Here is a 13,782-nt window from a genome sequence, read left to right as displayed (position 1 = left end):
CTGTTGCCCAATGTGTGATATATCCTACAAGAGCAATAATGGATACAATAGAGGAAGTCCAGGACCCAGGACAGAGTTCAAAAGCTTGCTGAACTGTTTATTCCAGTGCCTGAATGAAAAGCGAGACTGCTGTCGGTGGTCCTGTGCCACCAAAGATGCTGGTGTGATCTCGCCAAGTGCACCATCCAGCGGTGTACCAAGCATCGTCTATGCTGAGCAGGTAACACAGGATCTAAAAATGAAGGACTGAGAGACTGTCTCTTTAACGCACATATGTAAACATTCCACTAGAAGTTACCATTTGCTAGTGTGAAATCTCTACCTCAAGAACTGATTGAGCGGACCTTTGAATTATCCACCATGGTAATTGGTTAGTGAACTCGTACCTGTGAATAAGTTCTATGTAGGGCCATACCTCCAATAATTCACTGTAGATATTGAGGGGTATAATAAAATTGGTACTGGACATGGTGTGGTGAGAGCGCATAGGTGGGATTGTAGAACTGTGTGGCTGAATAACCATTAAGTTATCTTTTTGCTAAAATCGTTTTACTAAGATAAACTGGATATATAATTATTGTGTGTTTAAGCTCTGAACCTCTGCCCCTTCTAAAAAACCTCCTTGAAAAGCCTGTGCCTGCTCGTCATCTGAGGGTCAAGTGCAGAAGGTGTGTGCTTGGCTCAGTAAAACATTCCCGAGGTGCAAACGACCCCAACCATCACATTGTGGGCAAGTCACCACTATTTTACTGGCGACCCCCTTCCCCAAACGCGGTGTGACAGACTCTCGTAATCTCACTGATATAGAACCAATGAGTGTTGCAGCATCTCTTCCCCTGCATACAAGAAATTTAGGCCTAGATGTATCAAGCCGTTTGCGAATCGCAAAGGCCAAAATTCGGCAAACGGTATATTTGCATGTTTTGGCATGCATTAAAAATTCGCAAAATAAGGAATCGCAAAAATTTGCGATTCCATATTTTGCCATAGCATTTAAAGAATTGCAATTTTGCGATTCCTTAAATGCTATGTATGTAGCATTTATCAATTGCGAATTTTGGTTAAGAAATCGCAAATTACCACCAACATGTAGTTGATGTTAATTTGCGAATTCTTTCAAAAACGCACAATTTGGCATTTTTGAAGGTGGCATGTGACGCACACACATGCCCATAGGGCATGTATGTGCGCCATATGCACACACATGTACATTTCAGGGGTGCAGCAGGGTGTCCTTGAGACACCCCTGCACCCTTGAAATTATTCTCAATTTGTGATTAGCAAATTGCGGATCGCAAATTGAGATTAATTTCACAATCATTCCTATGGGCCTCCTGGGAAATTATTCCTTAATTGTGAATTCGCAAATTGCGAATTCGCAAATAAGGAAGATTAAGAAATCGCTAAAAAATAGCGATTTTTTACATACCTCCCATTTTGCAATTTCTAAATAGCGATTCCTTAAAAATCGCTATTTAGGAATCGTAAAATGGAATCTTGATACATCTGCCCCATAGTGCCTCCAAATTCGCAGCTTGGTTCTAGGAAACTCCTCTTTTCTTGATGTAACACCAGCTTACGTACTTGAAGTCTCCTTTTCATATCCATTCCTCTGGGGTGGTCAGGCAACTTAGTCCCAACTCCATGAACCTATATCCTCGTTGAAACGACCAGGAAGGTTGAACATCTGGATCCAGGTCAGAAGAGTCCGTGATGTTCCAAATCGTCTGTAGGCTCTCCCTCACAGACATGGGGTTCAACCTGAAGGGCTGGAACTGCTTTTTTTTTGCAGAAAGGCAAGATACCACCAAGATGGTGCGGGACAGAGTTGGCCAGATATGGTCTTTTATAGTAATAACTAGCTGTCCCGTTGGTGAAAGATTTAAACCCCAACAGGACAAATCACAGCTCGCCCCCTCCTCTTTAATGTTGTTTGACATAAACCCAAACACAACGATTACTGGCAAAGCCACCAGGTCTGACTTTGGCTGTCAGACTATTGGCATTATCAGTGCTTCTTTTTTTCCATGGCTTTTTCAAACATATGGGTTAGGGGAGCTAACTGGTACTCACCAATCTAAAAAAAAAACTGACTATAAGCAAAAATGATTTTTAGGTGTCAAAAAGCATACATTGCCATAGTAGTTCCATGCACTAAATAGAACTACTTTGTGTGCAGATGTGGTCTTTGTGAAAGAGCAGAATACTGTCACTGGTATAGTTAGCTCAAGTAACTATAACTGCTGAATTTCACAAATTTTGTACGAGTGAAATCTGAGTCTAACTATAACGTCCCTGTAACCTCTGGTCTTTTTAGTGAATTTCTACGTTTTTTTACATTTTATTTTCTAACTGTAACTTTTGAGAGTGGGTGCGTGAGTGGCTCTATCGGTCAGTGAATGGGTTTGTGAGTGGTTGTATGAGTCTGAGTGGGTGGGTGAGTGAGCGTCTGAGTCGGTCTGTGAGTGAGTGTCTGAGTGGGTCTGTGAGTATGTGTGAGTCTGAGTGGGCCTGTGAATGGGTGCATGAGTGACTGAGTGGGCCTGTGAATGGGTGCATGAATGTCTAAGTGGGTCCTGAGTAGGTTTGAGTGTCTGAGTGGGTGCATGTGTGTCTGAATGGGTTTGTGAGTGGGTGTGAAAGTGTGAGTGGGTGTGAAAGTCTGAGTAGGTGTGTGTGTCTGAGTAGGTCTGCGAGTGGGTATGTGAGTGCCTGATTTGTCTTTGAGTGGGTGGATGCATGAGTGTCTGATTGGGTCTATGAGTGTGTGCATGAGTATCTGAGTAGGTCAGTGACTGGCTGCATGAGTGTCCGAGTGGGTAAGTGATGGTCTGAGTGGATGATTGGGTATATCCGTGACTGACTGGGCATGTCAGTGGGTGAGTGAGTGGGTCTGCAAGTTGGTTGCATGATTGTCTGAGTGGATATGTAAGTGGGTGCATGAGCGTCCAAGTGGGTCTGTGAGTGGCTGCAGGAGTGTCTGGGTGCATGAGTGTCTGAATCGGTCTGTGAGTAGACTTGTTAGTCTCTGAGTGGGTCTGTGAGTGGGAGCATCAGTCTGTGAGTGGGTGTATGATTGAGTGGGTCAGTGAGTAAATACATAAGTGTCGGAGTGGGTCTGTGAGCGGCTACATCAGTGTTTGAGTGGGTCTCAGAGTGGGAGTATGAGTCTATGAGTGAGTCTGTGAGTGGGTGTGTGAGTCTCGGGGTGTGAGTGTCTTAGTGGATGCATGAGTGGGTGCTTGATTGAGTGGGCCTGTGAGTGGGTGTGTAAGTGTCTGAGTAGGTCTGTGAGCGGTGCACGACTATCTCAGTGGGTCTGTGAGTAGATGTATGAATCTGTGAGTGGGTGCGTGAGTCTGAATGACTCTAGGAGTGAGTGCATGAGTGTCTGAGTAGGTCTGTGAATGGGTGTGAGAATGTCTGAGTAGGTCTGTCAGTGGGTATGACAGTGTCTGTCTGAGTCTCAAAGTAGGTTTATGAGTGTCCGAGTGAGTGTACAGATTTTTTAAACAAAATTTCGGCAGAATTCACTAATCCGCCTCAAAGTTACATGAGGTGCCATGCTGAGCATCGCAACGGATTTGTGAATCCTCGCACATGGCAAAAAAAAAAACATTTGTGGATATTTTCATGGGTCCCTCAGACCCCTATTCTGCTCCCAATATGTGGTATCCTGCTGTTGTGTAAATACTGTTCCTATATTACCTGGTTCCTGGCTGCTCAGCCAGTGTCAGTTTTTTGTGTGGAATGTTGGTGTGATGGACATTACTGGAATGCTTGGGTGTCTGGTGTGAGTGTTGTCAGTTGTAGATGGGCTGAGCAGCAGAGAGGCTGCTCCTGGTGGGGCTGCTACTACTTATGTTCGTGGACTTAATAAAGAATCTACTAAGTTACTACTCAGCTACATCTTGTACATCTACCCTGCCTCTTTCCACAAAATGTCATATTTATTCTTACTGCCGAGGACCGCTCTCCAATGTCTAAAATGGCAGATGCAAAATTCTACTCAAGTTGTGGCCAGCCAATCATGGCAGTGTTGATGGCGAACAGATTCACAATGGATTCGCGAAGTGTTTGATCCTCTAGATATACCATTTTGTTTTTCCTTTACTATCTCAAAAACTACTGAACTGATTTATACCAAATCATAAAAAGGGCTTTTTCTGGCCCAATATCTAGCTTTCTGCCAAATTTGGTGTAATTCCCTTCAGCATGTCTGGCTGTGGTTGTACCTAAAAACTCTATGGGAATTAACATGGGAAACACACTTCTTTAATCCCCCGTTCTCTCTGCTCCTTCTTGACTGATCATTCCAGAACTTCCCATGCACAACTAGACCCAGGAGGAAACTTTTTTGGGAACATTTTGTTAAGATTCGTCAAATGGCACCAAAGTTGTAGGCAAGTCAAAACACACTTTTCCTAGGGAAACTAGGTCCTAACTATAACTACCTACAGTCGACCGCCAGCAGTGTATGTATGTATGTGTATATATATATATATATATATATATATATATATATATATATATATATATATATATATATATATATATATATATATATATATATATATATATATATATATATATATATATATATATATATATATATATATATATATATATATATATATATATATATATATATATATTCACTGAAAAAACCATAGGTTATAGACCATATATAGTTAGGAATTAGCATTTACAAAACCTTGAAAATTCACTGAAAAAACCATAGGTTATAGACCATATATAGTTAGGAATTAGCATTTAAAAAACCTTTTTTTACTCACACAAAACTATTGAAATTCCATATATAGTTAGTTGTACTAACTATATATCGCGCACCCGCAATCCACTGCTGATCATGTCACATATTACATCATTCATGACATGGTCAGTGACATCACTGATGACATCTCAAATGACATCTCAAATGACATCACTGATGACATCACTGATGACATCTCAAATGACATCACTGATGACATCACTGATGACAACATCCAGTGACTGTATGTTTCTGTAAAGTTAAAATATGTCTTACATATTGAAGAATGAGTGGATGTATAAGTGTCTGGATGAAGGATTTAGTAGGTGCATGACTGACTGTATGAGTGAGTGAATAAATGTTTGTCACTGAGTGCATGGGTTAGTGACTAAACTGTCTTAATTTGTGCATCATTATGTCTGTTGTTCTGTAAACTGCTGCATGTGTTGATCAGTAGCTATATGAGTAAGTATATGGGTTATTGATTGGTTGCCCAAGTATTTGTATGGGAGACTGAGTGTGTGTGTGTGGGTGGCTGGGAGGTGTATGACTCTGTGCATAGATGTGTGAGCAGTTGATTCACTAGATGTATGGGTTCAAAAGTGCATGTAGAAACACCTGTATGGGTGGTTGACTGAGTGCATTGGTGAGTGAATGGATATCTCAGTGCTACATGTCAAAGTAAGTACATATGTAAAACACAGTACATGTGACAGTTGACATATATAAATAACTGTGCATAAGAGCAAGTGAATGTGTGAGTGGCTGTATTGATCATTGTGAACTTGTATCAGGCATTGTAAAAGAGAGTAAATATGTGTTAGTGTATGTTTGAATAAGTAAGGTGTGTATAACTGTATAGTTGAGGAAATGGAGGTGTGGTTGATTCTTTGCATGACTCACTAGGTGTGTGAGTAACTCCATGGATGAGTGACAGTCTGTGAGTGTCTGTTTACACTGAGTGTATCTAAGGTTATATTAGAGTCTGAAGAGGTTCATCGTATTATCACATGAATGATGTCATCGGTGATGTGATCAGTAATGACAAATGAGATGTCATCAGTGATGTCATCAGTGATGTCATTTGAGATGTCATCAGTGATGTCATCAGTGATGTCATTTGAGATGTCATCAGTGATGTCATCAGTGATGTCATTTGAGATGTCATCAGTGATGTCATCAGTGATGTCATTTGAGATGTCATCAGTGATGTCATCAGTGATGTCACTGACCATGTCATGAATGATGTAATATGTGACATGATCAGCAGTGGATTGCGGGTGCGCGATATATAGTTAGTACAACTAACTATATATGGAATTTCAATGGTTTTGTGTGAGTAAAAAAAGGTTTTTTAAATGCTAATTCCTAACTATATATGTTCTATAACCTATGGTTTTTCAGTGAATTTCATTGGTTTTTTAAAAGCTAATATCTATAGCTGTAAAATGTATTCTTCTTTAAATCAAAAAATATATTTTATATGTTTATTAATAATTTTTTTTATTATTATGTTTTGGTTCGCGCCCGGTTCGCGAACCAGGTAGCTTCCCGTTAGCTCAATTTGGTGCCGCGACTCGGTACGCGAACCGGTAAACGTTCCGTTTGCGCAACTGCCGCGTTAGAAATCAACATCGTGACGCGTTGCGGAAGCGCGACGTATCGCGTTGTCGCGTAATGCGTCTTATGACGCGCCGCGTTAGCGCACCCGGAAGTGCTCCGGTACGCGAACCGAGGCGTGAAGCGCAGCTCCCCGGAAGCGATCTGGGGCGCGTCGCGAAAGCGCGACGTATTGCGTTGCCGCGTAATGCGTCTTATGACGCGCCGCGTTAGCGCACCCGGAAGTACTCCGGAGCGTGAACTGAGGCGCGAAGCGCAGCTCCCCGGAAGCGATCCGGGGCGCGTCCCGCAGCGCGTAACATAAGCGTAACAGGTCATGTGACTTGTTAATAAAACTTTTCATTGGTTCATTTCACTTTTGGTTTCCTAATGATGTAAGGCTAGGTCATGTGACCTAAAAATAACACTTTTCATTGGTTTAGAACTATTTTGTTTCCAAAATGATGAAAGCCCCCACCTTTTTTCTCACACTGACTTTCAACTTTGTGAAAGGAAGACCTATTTTGCTGAGTAGAAAATGGCTTCAGTAGTAGCTGCAGCTGGTGCACCCCCACCACCACCACCACCACCATCAAGGAAGAGAGGACCACCTCCACAGTTCCTTCCCAACACAGAGGAGGAAGAGGACAAAGAAGAGGAAGAGGAAGTACAGCCAACACAGTTTTTACGTGAGGAGCCCCGGATATCTCACCACAAAAATAGTTTTATTTGGCAGTTTTTTTCTTTTCCTCAAGGACAAAAAAAAGTGAATGCTCGCTATGTGACATGCCTCATATGCAAAGAAGATTTATCTAGAGGCACAGATAAAAAGTATAGTTTCGGCAACTATACTATGCACCGTCACATGCAGAGGTGGCATCCACTGAATTACAGCAGGGCAGAGATGCGTGACCTGCAAGACAACCCACCAACTCCTGTGGCCAGGACATCGGCACAGGTAACTCTGTCGGGGCCAGAGGCGCGGGAAACAGTGCCAAACATTCAAGAAAATTTTGTGCACATGAAGATAGTGTGTATATATTGCGGTAACCTACTCTCATGTGGCAATATGAGTATTAATTTGATAAACAGAGCATATGAAAACCACAAGTGCTCTAAACGCCCCAAAAAAGATTTTTTTTTTTTGCTCCTGTTGAGCCCTTTCTAATGCCTGTTTTTCGTTGTTTCCCCCCCCAAAAAAACAAAAAAAACATAAAATTGTTCAAAAAATACAAAAAAAACAAAAAATGTTCAGAAAAATAAAAAAAAATATAAAACAACAAAAACATTAAAAAAAAAGTTCTTTTCAGAACTACCTCCCCTTTATAAAAAAATTGCTAGAATGTTTAGCACTCTGGCAACCTCTATTTCTTTTGGTTCGCTTCCCGGTTCGCTCCCCGGTACGCGAACCGGGAGCGAACCAAAAATTTTTTTTTTTTAAAAAAAGAAGAGTAAGTATAAGGGAAGTAAACAGAGAGTAATGTTAAAAGAAAGACAGCTATAGGGACTAATCCAGAGATACTGTTTAATAGATTTATTTACCGAAGAAAAGATGGAAGAGGATATAATTGTGAAAAACAAAATAGATAAGGAAGTGAAAGAAAAAAGGAGAGTAGAAGAATAACAAAGAAGAGTTTCTTAGAGAATATGAGTGAATGTTCAAAATAAGATTAAAACATGTGGAATAACAGAGAGAAAAAACAGAAAGCAGAAAAGAAGAAGTAACAGAAAAAGAATAATTGAAACAGCAAAGAAATCTAAATAACATAGGGGCATATTATCAACATAGGCAATAAAAGTTTTGCAGCTTTTATCGGCAGAAATGTGTCGCTAAAGCCGCTTTTGCGGCAGAAAACTGCCGCTAAAACCGCTTTTGCAGCAGTTTTCTGCCGATAAAAACAGCAATAATTTTATTGGCTGTGTTCATAATATGCCCCTTATTGTTCTTCAACTACACAGAGAAAGCATAATGAACAAGTAGTGAAAGAGTGATCAGTCAGAGACACTAAGAGTAATAGAGACGGAGTGAGTGAACAAGAGTGAGGAACTATGAGAAGAGAGGTCTGGTCACCCCCACGCTCCTGTGCCTGCTGCCGCTGCCGCAGCCTCAGCCTCCCGAGGGCCGCCGAGCCCACACCAGCTTTTATCGCCGCCCCAGCCTCCCGAGGGCCGCCGAGCCCACACCAGCTTTTCCCGCCGCCCCAGCCCGTGGCCCCGCCCCCCCGACAGCCGATTGGCTCGCGCTCCCACCTCCCCGCAGACCCTCCCGACCGGCTCCCTTCTTAAGGGGAGCCAGAGCAAGATCCAGGGAGTGACCACTGCGCCTTCGGCCTGGTCACCCCCACGCTCCTGTGCCTGCTGCCGCTGCCGCAGCCCCAGCCTCCCGAGGGCCGCCGAGCCCACACCAGCTTTTCCCGCCGCCCCAGCCCGTGGCCCCGCCCCCGACAGCCGATTGGCTCGCGCTCCCGCCTCCCCGCAGACCCTCCCGACTGGCTCCCTTCTTATGACGTCCCCAGAGCGACCGCGCAGCGGACGCGCGCAGCGGGAGCACCGATTGAGCGCCGAAGGTGCGCCAAAGGTAAGCCCGTCTACGCCCGTCCGCGCCTGGCCCGCGCCCAGTGCCAGGACCCCTGGCCCCCGCAGACCCCAGCCCACCCGCGGGACGTACGACGCCGCCACCCTCAACGCACTCAACGCCGGCCGAACCCCTGGATGCTACCGAGCCACCCCGAGACGCACCCACGGACCCTTCATCTGCCAGTCCTGCAAGTTCTCCTGCACCCGGACCTGCACTGCACCAGCACCCACCAAGCCGAACTCCAGCAGCAGCCACCTGAAGTGCTTCCTGCTCAACACCCGCTCCGTCCACAGACACGCCGTCGAGCTCTGGAACCTGCTCGACACCACTGCCCCAGACGTCGCCTTCCTCACGGAAACCTGGATGAACGCCTCCTCAGCGCCCGACATCGCCATCGCCATCCCGGACGGCTACAAGATCATCCGGAGAGACCGCGTCAACCAGACAGGAGGAGGCATCGCCATCATTCACAGGAACACCATCCGCATCACGACCAACACCGACGACACCATCGCACCCGCCGAACACCTGCACTTCCAGATCCACGTCAACCCCAAGACCACCCTCAGAGGCACCCTCATCTACAGACCCCCGGGACCACGCACACAATTCAGCGAGGACATCGCCGACTTCATCAGCCCGCTCGCCCTCCCCTCAGCCGACTACATCCTCCTCGGGGACCTCAACTTCCACCTGGAGAACAACGACGACCGCAACACCACCACCCTGCTGGAAAACCTCGCAAACCTGGGACTCAAGCAGCTGGTGACCACCCCCACCCACCTCGCCGGACACACACTCGACGCCGTCTTCTCATCCAGTAAAGACATCGCCTTCAGCCACGCCACAGGACTCCACTGGACGGACCACAGCTGCGTCCACTTCACCTTCAGAAGAACGACGACCCACCACCACCAGCAACAGGTGGCCCGAAGAAGCTGGAACAAGATCACAGCCGACCAGCTCGCCGCTTCCCTGAGTCAGCACCCTCCCGCCAGCTCAGCGAACCCCAGCCAGGCCGCCGACAACCTCACGAAGTGGATCAGCAACTGCGCGGACGAACTCGCCCCTCTGAGGACCCCGCCCAGCAGACCCGGCAGCAAGAAAGCCCCATGGTTCACCGACGAACTCAAGAGCTCCAAGAAGAACTGCCGAGCCCTCGAGAAAGTCTGGAGAAGGGAACCAACACCGGACAACATGACCACCCTCAAGCTTGCCACCCGGAAGCACCACCAACTGATCCGCGCCACCAAGAAAACTGCATTCAAGGACCGACTGGACAACAACGCACACAACTGCAAGGAACTCTTCAACATCGTGAAAGAGCTCTCCAACCCCAACGCCGGAAACAACGACATCACCCCATCGCAAGACCTCTGCAACTCCCTCGCCTCCTACTTCCACAACAAGATCGCGGACATACACAACAGCTTCAGCATTCAACCATCGCACACAACGACCGCAGCAACGCCGCCCACCACCACCCTCCGCGCCTGGACTCCGATCAGCACCGATGACACCGTCCGCATGATGAACTCCATCCACTCCGGATCTCCGACCGACCCCTGCCCTCACCACGTCTTCAACAAGGCCGACGCTGTCATCGCACCCCACCTGCGGGACATCGTCAACACCTCCTTCGACACCGCCACCTTCCCGGAGAGCTGGAAGCACGCCGAACTCAGCGCTCTACTAAAGAAACCAACAGCGGACCCCACCGAACTCAAGAACTACCGCCCCATCTCGCTCCTCCCGTTTCCAGCCAAAGTCATCGAGAAGACCGTCAACAAACAGCTGGCCGCCTTCCTCGAGACAAATGAATCCCTCGTCCCCTCACAGTCTGGCTTCCGAGCCAACCACAGCACCGAGACCGCCCTAATCGCTGCCACGATGACATCCGAGCCCTGATGGACAACGGAGAAACAGCGGCCCTCATCCTCCTAGACCTCTACGCGGCATTCGACACTGTCTGCCACCGCACCCTAGTGCAGCGCCTCAGCAACGTCGGAATTCAGGAGAAGGCACTGGAATGGATCGTCTCCTTCCTCGACGGAAGAACACAGAGAGTCCGTCTACCACCGTACAAGTCAGAGGCCACCGAAGTCATCTGCGGCGTCCCTCAAGGATCCTCGCTGAGCCCCACCCTCTTCAACGTCTACATGAGCCCCCTCGCGCCCATCGCACGCCAACACAACCTGAACATCATCTCCTACGCCGATGACACCCAGCTGATCCTCTCCCTGACCAACGACCCCGCCGCTTCCAGAGCCAACCTTCACGAAGGGATGAAAGATGTAGCCGAGTGGATGACGACCAGCCGCCTGAAACTGAACTCAGACAAGACGGAAGTCCACATCCTGGGCTCCTCGCCCTCTGCCTGGGACGACTCCTGGTGGCCCCCCGCCCTGGGCACCGCACCCACACCGACAGACCACGCACGCAACCTGGGCTTCATCCTGGACTCCTCCCTCTCTATGACCAGACAAGTCAACGCCGTCTCCTCGTCATGCTTCAACATCCTGCGCATGCTACGGAAGATCTTCCGGTGGATCCCCACCGAGACCAGGAAGACGGTCACCCAGGCCCTCGTCACCAGCCGACTGGACTACGGCAACGCCCTCTACGCCGGAACCACCGCCAAGCTCCAGAAGAGACTCCAGCGGATCCAGAACGCCTCAGCCAGACTCATCCTCGACATCCCCCGACGCAGCCACATCTCCGGACATCTGAGAGACCTGCACTGGCTCCCCGTCAACAAGAGAATCACCTTCCGTCTCCTCACCCACGCACACAAAGCCCTACACGATCAAGGCCCGAGCTACCTCAACAACCGCATCAACTTCTACGCTCCCAAATGCCACCTCCGATCAGCCAGTCACGCCCTCGCCGCCGTCCCCCGCATCCGAAGAACGACAACAGGAGGAAGGTCCTTCTCCCACCTGGCCGCCAAGACCTGGAACTCCCTCCCGACCGACCTGCGCCTGACCCAAGACCACCTCTCCTTCAGGAAGAAACTTAAGGCCTGGCTGTTCGAGCAGTAGCAGACCCCCCCCCCCCCCCCCCCAAGCGCCTTGAGACCCTCCGGGTAAGTAGTGCGCTCTATAAATGTCCTTGATTGATTGATTGATTGAAGTAGTAGAGTAAGTAAGTAATAGAGAAAGGAATGAGGGAAGTAGCAAAGGCAGGAAAGTGAGGGTTAAAGAAATGAAGCAGTGGAACTAATAGTAGTTAAATGTGATAGAAATGTAATGAAAAGAGTACAAAACATTTACCTTATAATTGTCGTTAACTTAGTCACTTGTTATTTTTATACTTTCAATCTGTGAAAGAGAGAACAAACATTTGAAAAATATTAAAACATGTATTTAAAAATTAGAAAAGACAAGGGAAAAGATTGAAGGACAAACAGTTTTTCAACAACTTTGACACTTACAGAAGCTTCTGCTTCTCCAGGCCCCCTACACAGTCCTAAAGATATACATTTTAAACTAACAGTATCTTGATGTAGATGAAGTGAGGCCTATCTTGGAACATGGTGCATCTTTTGCACTGCTGTTGTCTCACAAAAGTGACGCAATGGCAGCGCAAAAGAGGTGCACAATCATCATAAAACTGTTCCTAACATTTTAAATGATTGTTTCAGGATGGCAATAAAGTGTGTCCTATCCAGACGTTTGTTTCAGGTGAGGCCTATTGTATTCCTTAACACAATCTAGATCCGCACAAATGTTTGTGACATCACACTCAATCAAGTACAATCCCGATAAAGTTCTAACTCGTGACAATGCCACATATGCCATACCCTCCTTGAACACAGAACTGCCAATATTCACCAATGCACTGTCTACACTTAAACCTTGCGATTTATGGATTGTCACCGCATATGCCAAGCAAACAGGAAACTGCTTACGGCGAACATATAAGTCTTTTACAAGCAAAAATCTAGCAGAACAACGACCAATTAGCTGTACTTCCTCAATGCCATCAAATTTAATTTTTAAAAATTCAATTCCATCTCTATTTCTGTATTTCACAAAATCAACAACATTACCCATTGATCCATTTACCAGACCTCTTTCAACATGTAAATTCCTTCTTAAAATTATACGGCAGTTTAAGCACACATTCAGAGTCTTTTCAAAACCTGCAGTTTTAGATATAGTCTTCTCTAATGAATCTAATTTTGTTTTCAAATTCTCAGACAACATAATTGTTGATCCCATATGCTCTACTCTGTCAATAGCTTCCAGTTTCACAATCTCTTGGTTTTCTAAATGCAACATTTTGTTGTTGAAGATGGCACATTCTGCAAGAGTTGGCATCAAACATATTCCAGATTTCTTCTCAGTAATTTTCTGAAAAATATTCTCAGGCACAACGTCTTGTTCTGGATATAAATTTGACAGTAATCGTGCATGTAAAGCTTCTTTCCCATGCTCGGTCACTTTTCCAATTCTAACATCTTGTAGAATATTCTTGTAATCTTCATCCTTCGCCTGACGCATATTTTCATGCAGTTCAGCATAATTGAAGTTTAACCATATATTGACGTTGCCAATGCTCCCTAGGCACTTCCTGGTATCTTCATGCGTGAGCATTTTGAACACAGGTTGTCCTTTCACTGGTGTCAGCTGCAGAAGATCTCCGAAAACAATGATGTGTTTGCCACCAAATAACACATCATACTCTGTTTTAAGAACTTCTTGCATTCTCAAATGCACAAAGGCAAGCATGACATTAGAAACCATGCTTACTTCGTCAATGATAAGAAGTTTCATTTTCCTCAAGACTCTTGAAACTTCACAACAAGCATCTCCAGATAACTTGTGGT

At 46.2% G+C, this 13,782-nt stretch overlaps 1 protein-coding gene across 1 annotated transcript in view; it reads right to left on the bottom strand.

Annotated features, from left to right (window-relative positions):
• The window catches only part of PUSL1 (pseudouridine synthase like 1), a 397,644-nt gene that overhangs the window by 185,722 nt on the left and 198,140 nt on the right, over window positions 1–13,782 (bottom strand). The window lies entirely within an intron of this gene.

This window comes from Lissotriton helveticus, chromosome 5_1, assembly GCF_964261635.1.
Source record: "Lissotriton helveticus chromosome 5_1, aLisHel1.1, whole genome shotgun sequence".
NCBI classification, from domain to species: domain Eukaryota; kingdom Metazoa; phylum Chordata; class Amphibia; order Caudata; family Salamandridae; genus Lissotriton; species Lissotriton helveticus.
The sequence above is the reverse complement of the archived record's forward strand: the minus strand, read 5'-3'. Positions and strand labels throughout refer to the sequence as shown.